Source organism: Peromyscus eremicus, chromosome 18, assembly GCF_949786415.1.
Source record: "Peromyscus eremicus chromosome 18, PerEre_H2_v1, whole genome shotgun sequence".
NCBI lineage: Eukaryota > Metazoa > Chordata > Mammalia > Rodentia > Cricetidae > Peromyscus > Peromyscus eremicus.
Window position 1 is genome coordinate 5030638 of NC_081434.1, and position 12706 is coordinate 5043343.

Consider the following 12706-nt stretch of genomic DNA (forward strand, 5'->3'; position numbering starts at 1 on the left):
ATTTCAAGTTCTAAAGTAAAATCTTAATGGAACTACTCTAAAATCATTATTTTTTTGTTCTTTTTATTCTTTGAGCTTTATACACACATGTAATATATTGATCAAATCTCCCTGCTATGTTGTCCTCTCTAATTCCTCTTCTATCCTCTTACCAGTTTCCCCTCACAACTTCACGGAATACTTTGGAAAACCCACTGTGCCCACTGCCTGGATGGAACATGGATGTTGGACCATCTACTGGAGCACAGACAGCATCTCTCCCCGAGCCCATAAGTGAAACAACTGACTGCCCCTCTCCTACTGCCTTCAGTGGCTAGTAACTCCCTGGTTAGGGGATGGAACTTTCTGAGGGCCTCCACTGTCTGTGTTGGGACTCTCACTGGCCGTATCTTGTACAGGTCCTATGCATTCAGTCACAGGCACTTAGAATTCCTATGTGGTGAGCTCATTGGCTTTGTCAGGCTTAGCAAATACCGCTTTGTTGATGATGTTTCCTGCCTCTAGACCTTATCATCTTTCCAGCCCTCTTCTTCAGTGATTTCGGAGTCTGGGAGTTGAGCACTATGCAGTCCCTTATTCTCTGACACGGGCATGGTTCAATATAAGATGTATTTAAAATATGTAGTTAGGCAGGGTGTAGTGGCATATGCCTTTAATACCAGCACCTGGGAGGCAGAAGCAAGTGGATCTCTGTGAGTTTGAAGGCCAGCCTAGTCTACAAAGTGAGTTCCAGGACAGCCAGAGCTGTTACACAGAGAAACCCTGTCTCAACAAACAAACAACAAACAAAAATGTACTAGTAGGATTTGACTTTGTCAGAAAGCATGAACTGAATAATTTATTTTGTAAAATGAATTTATCTATTGAATCAGTGTGTAGTATTTAACCACTTTTCCTGTGCTTAGTTTCCATTCATGTCCTAAATTTTAAAAGATTTGTGCAATTTTCCACGTGCTCTCTGTTTCCTACTTGCAGATCAATCAAGATGTGACCTACTCTCTCAGTTGTTCCTTCTACCTCACCTTTGGTCTGCCATCGTGGACTCTGTAACCTTCTGAAACTGTAAGCCCAATTAAACATTTTCTTTCATAAGTTGCCATGGTCCATGGTGTTTTATCACCACAATGGAAAAATATCTAACACAGGTGCTGGTGTGAGGAAGTAGGCGATTGCTGTGAAAAAGTTGACTGTGTTGTTTTTGGAGGAGTGTGGTTTGGAAATTCGGATTAGAAAAGTGTGTGATCCCTATAAGCAGAGCTTAAGGGGCCACCCTAGCAGGAATTAGGGACATGGTAGTGTCTATAGCCATAGGGACTGTGGCAGCCCATTTCAAGAGTTTTCAGATGGGTACAATATCATCAGCTGGGCTGGAGACTATTCTTGTAACGCTTTGAGAAAGAATGTGGCTACTTCCACCCTTGCCCTACGAATTTGCCTGAGACTAAATTGAAAAGTAATGGATTTGTTTCTTTGCTGGAGGAGATTTCAAGACAGCCCAATATTTGCTCTGTCTCATGGTTATTAGTAATCATTCTTATGTAGGTTTACAATGAAAAAAGACAAGGAGGACAAAAAGAAATAAGAAATGTACAATTTGAAGAGAAAAAGTTGGAGTCCAGACTTGTGCTGAGACAGAGATATTAAGGATAGGTCTAATCTAAAATGGAATAAAGGTAGGTGTGCCCTCAGGGGAAGACCTTACCCTGATAAGATAACTTGTGAAAGGAAAATATCTAAGTGATTTTCTACTCCTAAAAAGCAACAATGAACCAGAGCTGCTACAAAAGTGATTCAAGGGTGCCAGGATTTGCCCCAAGTCAGTAAGCAGTAAAACGGGGCAGTACCATCCTTAGAATCATGAAGGATACTCACGGAAAGGAGTTGTACAATTTTCCTATGTGGTTGAGGAGAGTTGCTGAGGCCAGGTACTTGGCAAGAGAGTCCCAACACAGAAGCCATGAGAGGTCATTTCATGAAGCTCTGAAAGGGAAGCCAAGATTGTATTGGTGACCCCAAGATGTTAGAGGCATCAGAGCATGGGATATCCTGACAAGGAGAGGTATACAAAGGAAAGGAACCAGTCCAAGAGGGAGACTGTGTTGCAGGTAGCAAACCTGCAAAGACAGAGTTTTCTAAGCCCTTTGATGTTACACATGGAGTTACAGGTTTTGGGGTTTGCCCTGCTGGTTTGTGGTATTGCTTTGTTCCAATATTTCCTCACTATGTACCAATTCATTCCTTTGAAATGGTAATGCATATTCTATGCCATTGTGTGTTGGAAGTATATAATTTGTTTTGTTTTATGGAGAAATTAAGACAATGCCTTGTAGCTGAAAGTTTCCTGTGTCTGACATGTTCTATTGCCACTGAGACCCAAATAAATACACAGAGGCTTATATTAATTAAAACTGCTCAGCCATTAGCTCAGGCCTACCAATGACTAGCTCTTACACTTAAACTCAGCCCATTTCTGTTAATCTATATGTCGCCACGTGTTCTGTGACTTTACCTGTGTGCCATTACATGCTGCTCCCTGGTGTCTCCTGACTCACCTTCCTCTTCCCAGAATTTTCCTTGTCTATTTATCTAGCCTATACTTCCTGCCTGGCTACTGGCCAATCAGGGTTTTATTAAACCAATGTACACAAGCATTATTCCACAGCATTGCCTCCTTGAATCTCCAGAGAATTCAGATTCAACAGTTTTAGACAGTGTTGAGACTGAAATACTAAGAAAACTTTTGAGATTGGATGAAACACATTTTGCATTCTGAGATAGACACAAGTCTATAGGGGACAAACTGTGGAGTTAGGGGTTTGTGGTTGAATACTTGGTCCACAATTAGTGATGTTCTTTTGGAAGGATTAAGGGGTGTGGCCTTATTGAAGGACATTCATCACTGGGGATGTTCTTAGAGATTTCAAAAGATTTATGCCTTTTCTAGTATGTTCTCACTGCCTACTGCCTCCTACCTGTGGATCAAGATGTGACCTTGTAGTAGGTACCTGTTCCACTTATGACCTTGAGGTACCAGCCCCTAGGACATGGCTTTGGGGCTAGCTTAAGACCTGAGGGGCATGTAAGCCTCGCTCTCTTCTTTCCCTCATGAGTTTGGATGGTGTGGACTGACCATGAGCCTTCCAGGACTCTGCGACAATAATGCCCTCTCCTCTTTAGTGAGTTGTTCTACCCAATTTACATCATAAAAAACTCCCTAATACTCCTTAAGAGACTCCCTTGGATTTCTTGCTATATGACCTCTCAGCTGTTGCAGCTGCATTCAGCACTTTTACTCTGCTGTCATGGACTGTGACCCTCTGGAACTGTAAACACTTCCTTTTGCAAGTTGCCTGGCTCATGGTGCTTTCACCCAGTAACAGGAAAGTGACTAAGACACCAGTATTGCCCTAAATGGGACACACTCAAAGCAATCCCATTAAAATAAGAACTAAGACAAGACTGTCCCTGGTTTCCACTCTTTCTCTTTTTCAATATAAGGCCTGAAGAAATAGCTGGAGCAATAAGGCAAGAGCAGGAAACTAAAGGGATAGAAATAGGGAAAGAAGCCAAATTATCTCCATTTGTAGGTGATATGATATTATGCACATAAAAGATAACAAAAATTACACCATAATCCTAGAAACAATTTCAGCAAAGTGGCAGGACACAAAAATCAACTTATCAAAACCCAATAACTCTTCTATACATCAACAATAAACACATGTATAACAAGTTCATGGGCACCCTCCAAAGACAACAAAGTATCTTGTCATGGAATGAACCAAACCAACACATTATAGAAGGGAAACTCTATTTCCCCATGTTTTTTCCATGGATTTATTTTGTAAACTGTTTCTACTTCTTTTTTAAATTGTTGAGTAGGATTAAAATAGGTAGAATTTTTAGGTAAATTAAACATTTCATGCATCCATGGTATAATGTAGCTCCTATACAACAAGATATTTAAGTTTTTCTGTGGGATATACCATATGTAGAAGGAAGACTATATAGCTTTGTTCTAGTAGTCTTAATGTCTGTCCTGACCTGTAATGTGAGATTTAGTTCTGTGCTCCACAATTTGAAAGATATTGATGTACTTCAATGGATTCAGATAAGGACATAAAGGCTGATAAAAATGAAAAAAAAGAAAAGAAGCAAATGACAGTTACAATAAAGAAAAGAGCATTTCCAAAAGCAGGCTACTTATCTCTAAGAGTTGAAGGGTTGTCATATGGAAGAGAGATTAAATTTACATTCTCTAGTGCTAAGTACTAGAACTAGAGATAATATGACTTCAGGAAGAAATATTTTTGTTCAGTATATGACATTATCACTATACTTTTAATGATCAACTTTCTATGAAGTGGAAGATACTTCTTTTCTCTCCCTAAGTTTCTCCAAAATTTATTCATTGATTTCTATTTTTGTTTTGTAATAAGCTAGTCTATTAATTCTTGCTTTTATATATAACACTTAAAAACTGAAATGAAGGGAGGGATTATGCTATGGTGGATTGCAGAAGAGTAAAGATTTTGGGCTTGAATTCGGCCTTTGTGACTTCTGAGCTTGAGAGCTTACATGCCCACTTATCTTCATGCAAGACATTTTCTTCTTGTGTTAAAAGAAACTAATGATCTTCACTTTTCAAAGGACTGCACTCTAGACTTCTGGCCAGTGAAACTTTCAATATTTTTAAATACAGAGAATTAGCATCTGCACTGACTCTGAAAGCTTGGCTGCTGGTTTGAAGTCTGGGTAGGTCATGTAATAGCCAGGAGATCTAATTAGCTTCTTTGAAAGTCAGTCTCCTGATCTATAGAATGGTAAAAACATTACTCCTTTCATAGATTGGTTAAAGGATTAAATAAGGAAGCACGAAAGGTTCTTTAAAATGAATGGTACAAGCTAAAATCTTAGCAAGTGTTTGCTGCTGTTATTAGTCTCTCATTCTTAACTCTGATTATGCAATCCACATGCAAATTTTCTCTGGGTTCTACTATTTCCCTAACTATACTGTTTTTCTCTTGTGCAACTGAGGATCTAACCCAGGCCTTACCACTACTTGGAAGAATTCTGCTGCCTAGCTCCACCCTTAGATCCTTAATATGTTTGTTCACCTCATACCTTCACCCATGACTGTTTTCCAAACCACTCTGACTTTCTGTGATCTGCATCATACTCATTTTCAAATGGATCTCCTGACATTTAGTTTTCACCCTTTCGGTTCAGATCACAGAACGTTGTCAGGGGTTACCACATACATTTCTTTCATTGTGCTAGTCTCTACATTCAATAAAAGCCCCTAGATATTTAATAAACACCAGTAAGCTTCCTTCGTGAGCTTACAGGAGCCCACAGCATCTAGCATCTGCCGCCACTTGATTTCTATCCTTAAGTTTTCACTTTGGTTTGGGTTGTAACCTTCTGTTTAGGGGGATTCAACCTGCTTCCAAACTCAGCCTGAAACTTGCTCCTCATTGCATCCTCTAAGGTCTTTGAAGTTTTCTCTTCATCAAGGAAACTTAATTGTACTGTCTTCACATAACGCAACTCTCCTTTACATTTTTTATATCTACTTTGCAACAACATCATATATGACTTTGCAACAACATCAACTGAATTTACAAGTACAAATATTCAAGTGACTACTCTGTGCAACCATCTTACATATATTTGTGATTTCTTCTCAAGATCGTTAGTTATGTCCACATTTATTTTTCATAAATATAAAATTTCCTCTCTCAATTAATCTGAACCTAAAATTGCTCATTTCTTGGATTTAGAAAATAGGTGAAAGTTATAATTCTTAGTAATGAACTATTGTATTAATTAGTCTCTGTGAGGATAATGATTTTAGAAATTAACAAAAGTTTTGCTTGGATTATCATTTTTTTGCACTGAACAGAGGCAGTTTGGGAAAGAGAAATGAGGGAATATAAGAAAAAGGAGTAGGGCCCTAAATCAAATTATCTATATTTTAGTCTTGGCTTTACCATGACCTAGGTGTATGGATATTAGGGAAAACATGCTCTCCCTGAGTTTTTTGCCCATTTCATAGAACGCAGATAACAATTCTAACAAAATGCAAACCCTCTACAGTTATTTATGTTCTTCCTACTACTGAATTCCTAATAGTACCTGTCATATAATAAATACTTATAATTTTTTATTAAATAGATTTACCAGAAAAGTGTTTGTCAGGGTAAAAAATGTTAAGGTTTGTGAATGAGTTCTGACCAGACTTATGGAAAATTGCATGTTGGCTCCTTGAGGACGATCATTTACCAGCATATCCCTAGTGCTTGCTGATGGGAGGTACACCATTGCACTGACTCATGTCTTTTCTGGAGGTGAAAGTAGAAGCTGACAGTAGCAATTTCTCTGCTCCTGTTTGTCACTGGACCTGTTTGTGACTAGCTGCCTATACATTATCTTCTAATATTGCTGTACCTGCTATGATTGGTATGGCTTAGGAAGACTATTTGTTCCTATATATGAAAGTCAAGTGCCACGAATGTACACATGAGACAAAGAAAGTTATGTGTGTATGTGTCTTTTTCATATACATATTTAAGTAGTTAAAGATACTCAGGGGCTCTAGGCAAATATGTGCATTTGTTCCCTCTATAAGACTCAATGTATTTATTATTCTTCCAGTTGGATAAATCTATTGCACTCCTACTGTGGAAAAAGAAATGGACATGCTAAATTCACATTCTAGTTTTTTTTTCATGTGAGAATTATACATATTAGTTCATTTAACAAATATATACATCCCCTTTATATGAATATAATAAATAGAAAATTTGGAGTATGACTCTATTGCTCAAAGAAACCAAAGTGTAGAGATAAGAACTGAAGTACCTGGTGTCCAGAAATTGTAGTAACACCATTAACATCTGCATGTTATAAATCCATGACTCCGTTTTTTACATCAGGGTATCTTTGTTGCTTAATTAATTCTAAATGAATAAGAGGATAAATCAAAAGAGTTGCCAGGGAAAACCAAATGATGATTTCTTTGGTTGGGAGACTATGAAAACTGTTGAATTCTTGACAGTCAGAGGGAAAGTGGTGGCCTTGTCACATCGAAGAAGTAACAGTAAGAGTAGCTACTCTATGCAGAACACAGAACATGATCCAGGACCTCAAAGTACACATATGGAGCACATTCATAAACTCAGTGTTTGATGATGATAGAAGGGAAAAGCATAGGTCCCATGGTACTAAACAAGACATACTTGAGTCTTTAGAGACACCCGTTTTAAGTTGATGTGACAGGGTTAGTACATTTACAAGTATGCTTCTTAGTTAGGCATGGTGTAACACACAACCCTGCATGGTGAGACATGTCAGCAGGAAAGATGGAACATAAGGATTTGTAAGAATATTTTCAAAAATACCACAATATAGAGATAATTTTCACTTGAGATGTAGTAGGGACGAGGGGAGCTTCATTTAACTGTCCTGTTTATAATTTAATTGCTAATGAGGTCTTGACTCAGTTTTGAAGTTCTGACTGTAGCTAGTTCCAGCCTGAGGCTCCCAGGCCACATATGGCACAGGATAGCTACGTATGTGCCTCAACACATTTATTGATGACATCATGTAGAAATGCCAAGTATGTGGATGATCTTTCCCCCGTTAGATGCCTTTCTTAGACAGTTTATTGATCCTACACATTATATCACTTTATAATGAGACCCTTCTACTTTGACCAATATGCATCTGCCCAAAGTAGCCTGAAGAAAGATCTCAACAGATCACCAAACTAAGGGTAGCTGCTATGTCCATTGATGGAAGCCCAGGGAATTATTTATATGATCCAACTGCAGGAAACTTACCATAGTAATTCTTACTCTGCTACCATGTGAATCCATCTACCATCACTTGCATGCCTTGCCTGGCAGCCTGCCCTCTGGAGCTTCAAGGAAACTTCTACCTTCTTTGTATCTAAGTAGTACTATGCATTGTTCTGCTGTCCAAACAGACGTGCAATGGTTCAAAAAATGCCAGGAGTCACGTTTATATGATTTGGTAGCTGAATGGGGGGGATGAGATGGTATATTTGGTTGAGTAGAGGATATAAATTCTGGGAGGTGATTATGTAGATGGACTAAAGTAGAAAATACCGAAGAATTTGTTGTAAGGGATCTGAGACATAGCTGGAAAACCAGGAGAGGAATGGAACAAGTCAACATCATCACAGAGCTTGTGCCCACGGCAATTTTAATAATCACTGAAATTAATAAATATAAATAAATGTCAACAGCAATGATACTATCGTGAGAATAATAACTATGGGATCTAAAACATTTTCGAAGCTGCTTATGGATTAATCCCAATGAGAGCTAGCTTTTTCAAGCAGATTGTCAGGCTGTGTGATGCACACACATACATGCAGCCTGCCTTATGTAGCTCCTATTCTACCACATAAGTGCTACATTGTTGCACTGTGTCTATTGCTTGCACTAACATGTTACCTCTCTGAAGACATAAGATACAGTTTGCAGCCCTCTTGTACCATGTTTACTCACAGAGGCCGAGTTACTGCTCAGTGAGGGTTTGTGGTTTACTTTACCTGACTGTTGGCATCTTATCTCCTTCTCTACAATGCTGCCTTCACATCCTGTAACATCAAGGGATCCCTTGAAGGATGCCTGATTCCCCTAATACAGCTATCAAAATCTGTAGCAGCTCAGTTCTGAAGACTGGAAAAGTAGCCCCGCTCTACATGTTTGATGTGTTCTTTTCAGTATGTTCCCAGGAAGCAGGAGAAGAAATAGATAAAAATCGTGTGTCAGAAGTTCATCAGCAAAGTACTCCTAAATTCATCTCATCCCCATAGCAATAACTCTATCCATAAGACATTTTGTGAAAAGATCTATATGTGATATGAGTCATCTTTCCATTAGCAAGTCAGTAGGTTAAAATCTGTGCATATGTGAACAGTGCTAAGGGGAATTACTTCTCCAGGGGCCAATTAACTCCATTCCACCTTAGGAATACCAAGCACACTCTTTATCTTAATAAATCATTTTATCAGCCTATATTTCTGGTCATAGAGGTAATTAAATAAGAAATTGTAAATCTGACATTTAAAAAGAGAGAGAAAAGATAGAGTGAAGAAATACGGCACATGTATACTGATTGCTGTTCAGAGTCAGATGGTTGGGTACTGAGTGAGTTTCTGCCCCAGCCAATAGGAAGGTAGATAAAGAATGAGCCTGGTCATAGGAAGAAATGTGTACATTGTTGCATTGTCACTACTTAGTGATATTTGCCCCAACAGAGTTAAAAGATGGGAACAGGTTAATTAGGTCAACGTCTTTCAAGCAGCAGAACAGAATTGTACACTTAATAATTTCTCAAGACATTTTATAAAGAATAAGAAATTCTAAACTCTGGCTACATGGAAATATCAATTGAGGAACTTGACAGAAGTAGGGGTAAGCAGAGGTAGGCATTAGCTATCGATGTCCCCTCCAAAAGCATTTGATTTAATTGCTCTGGGTCTGATTTACCTTTTAATATGAAATCATAAAAAAAGATGAGATATCTTATTCATACTAGGTGAGTGAAGTGTGAGCATATTAGAATAGCAGGAACATCGAGGGACTCCAGTGACATCATCCTTCTTAACAGCCAACCATAGTGTCATCATTCCCCTCATCAGCCAGCCACAGTGATGTCATCCCTCTGAGCAGCCAGCCACAGTGATGTCATCCCTCTGAGAAGTCAGCCACAGTGATGTCATCCCTCTCAGCAGCCAGCCACAGTGATGTCATCCTTCTGAGAAGTCGGCCACAGTGATGTCATCCCTCTCACCAGCCAGCCACCGTGACATCATCCCTGTCTCAGCAGCCAGCCTTCTCTTTCATCAGCAAGGCAGAATCTGCTTTCAAAACCACAGAACCATGCAGAATGAAGAGAACGGAACAATTCCTGTCTCCGATGAGAACCAAGAACGATCAAATGCTTGGGAAAATATTTGTCTCTCTTGCTGATGTTGTTGCTCTAGCTTGGTGGAGGCTTCTCTTCTGTAGTTGAGAAGCTAAAAAAGTTCAACCTATCTTGTGGACCAGTTTATTATCTCTCACAAAACCGCTGAAGCAATAGTGATTGAGAGTAGACCGCAAGTCCTAAGTGGAGTAGAGAAAAGTTTGATGGGTGATGTTCTTCTGTATGCTGTGAATATGTGTTGCTCTGACTGGTTGATAAATAAAGCTGTTGGCCAATGTTAAGGCAGAATAGAGTTAGACGGGACATTCTAACTACAGAGGAGGAAGGAGAAAGGCAGAACAGAGGAGATGCTACCAGCCACCGCCATGAGAAGCAAGATGTAAGACACGAGCCACGTGGCAAAGTGTAGATTTATAGAAATGGGTTAATTTAAGGTGTAAGGGTTAGCTAATGAGAAGCCTGAGACATTCGGCCATACAGTTTGTAATTAATATAAGCCTCTGTGTGTTTATTTGGGTCTGAGCGTCTGTGGGACCACAGGGCCATGGGAGGCAGGCAGGACCAGGAAAACTTCAGCTATAAAAGCTAACCACCAATATTCTTTGAGCAACAAATGATCTATAGTGCAGGATTGATTGTAGTATTAAGACAACTCCACATAGTTAAAAGGGAGGTTTATTTTGTGGGGTAACTTACAAGTAAAGAGATAGGTTACAGGGTCTGGGAAAAATGTAGTGCAGTCCAGCGGTGTTCTCTGGAAAACTTCTCTAGCGTCCAGGGTCCAGGAACTAAGAGAGCTGGCACATCCCGAGCTCTGGTCTTAAAGGGTCCTGTCTCAGCCCTGCCTGGTGGGCGTGATAGTCACCAAAGCCTCAATGGGGGTAGTACTTCCAGGTCAAAGCTGAAACAGCTACCCACTACAGGGCAGGAATTCAAATAGTTTGGCTTCTAATGCACATTTTGAGAATGAAGGCAGATTCAGAAAACTCTACTTCTCAAATCCAACTTTAAAGATTGTAAAATGAAGATTTTTATTCATAATTGAAATAGATATGTATGATGAGTGAACTGAATAAAAATGTAGAAAACAAAAAAAGCTGTCAGAGATATACATGGGATCATGGAGAAGCATGAAGAAATGCAGATGGATAACACATTCCTGAAAGATTAAATCAGTACTCCAAAGGTGCCTGTGAGATGAATTTACAGTCTAAATAAAATACACTAAAAAATTTCACACTTCCCAATTGACTCATGTGTATAAGATTTTGATAAACATAACAGAATTCTAATAGATAAAACTTGCTAATTTCTATTTTTGTAGTCATCTAGTAAGCACTGTAGAGTCTGTTTTCAATGCTATTTTGCTGTCAGATCAACAGTATAGCACACAAGTTACACAAGCATCTTTTAAAGTATGCTTTATCAGGAAACATTTCTCTGAATTTTATTGAGTGAGGGGGTGGAGAGGTTGGGATGGCTCTGGGAGGAGTTGAGGGAGGAAGAGTGGAGATTAAAACACATTGTATGAAATCCTGAAAAATCAATAAACGTATATTAAAACACAAAATGCAATACATTTCTAGCTATTGGTGTGTTCCGTAGACCCAACATTAGGCTTCATAGTGCTTGCATGCCCATGGCAAAGGCTCAGCTCAGGTCGGGGAGAGAAGATTTGGAAGAGCCCTGTGTGGCATACAGTTCTTACTGTCTTATGACTGTAACTGCAATGTAATCTAGATCCCCTGGGAGCTCACAGTGAGCTCTTGCATGCATGGGAAGCAGTTATAGCCATAGGCTAGAAGCACAAGTAGAGCCACCTGCCCTAAACGATTGAAAGCAGTCAAATGAGCGAAAATATGCCGCTGTTTCTTTTTCTTCACTTCCTGAGGTTCCCATTTCCCCTCATAACATTCTCTCTCCCTACTCCATAGTCCAATGACTGGTAAAATAAAGCTACATAAAGATATGAAGATGAGTTTTCATGGATTTGTAAATCATAAATCAGTTACTGTATTCTGATGATTGAAACTTACTGGCTAATATATTAATCCATGCCTAATAATAACCCATATTCAAATGTTTAAGTTCATTATAATAGGGTTCCCTATGAGGACAAGACTTTACACACACAAATCCAGAAGATGGAGACATTTTAATATCGAAAAATCAGGTGAAACCATAAACACGTTTATAAGCAGATATATAAACTGGAAAATTCTTTCCCCATGTGTGGACTATACATTTTTAAATTCCACCAAAATTCTCATTAAAGTTCTTTTATTTTTTATTGTGTTTCCAAGTCTGAGATATAATGTAAATACTAAGGATGTGTTTAAAATGTGGAAATATATGTATTTGTATATATGTATGTATGTATATATATATATATACATACATACATATATATGTGAGTATGTGTGCACACAACACTATTTTTTATTTTAAAGACATATATACACAGGTGGTAACAGAAAATAAATTTTTCTGATTGACTTCTATCTTAGCAATTAATTCAATGCCTGTTATGGATGAAAGTTACAAATAGCCAAATCAACTCTTTTAAACTATTGGGAATTCTCTTAAAACAATGAGAGTGTTGGCAGAGATGGAAGGGGAGGTGGGAGGAAGTTGGGAAGGCAGGGAGGGAAAGAAGAAATCCAGACTTGTTTTGTTGCAAACAAGCATGCATTGATTTGGGCAGTTTCTTTAGCTCTCAGGATTTCTGAGCACTGATAGAATG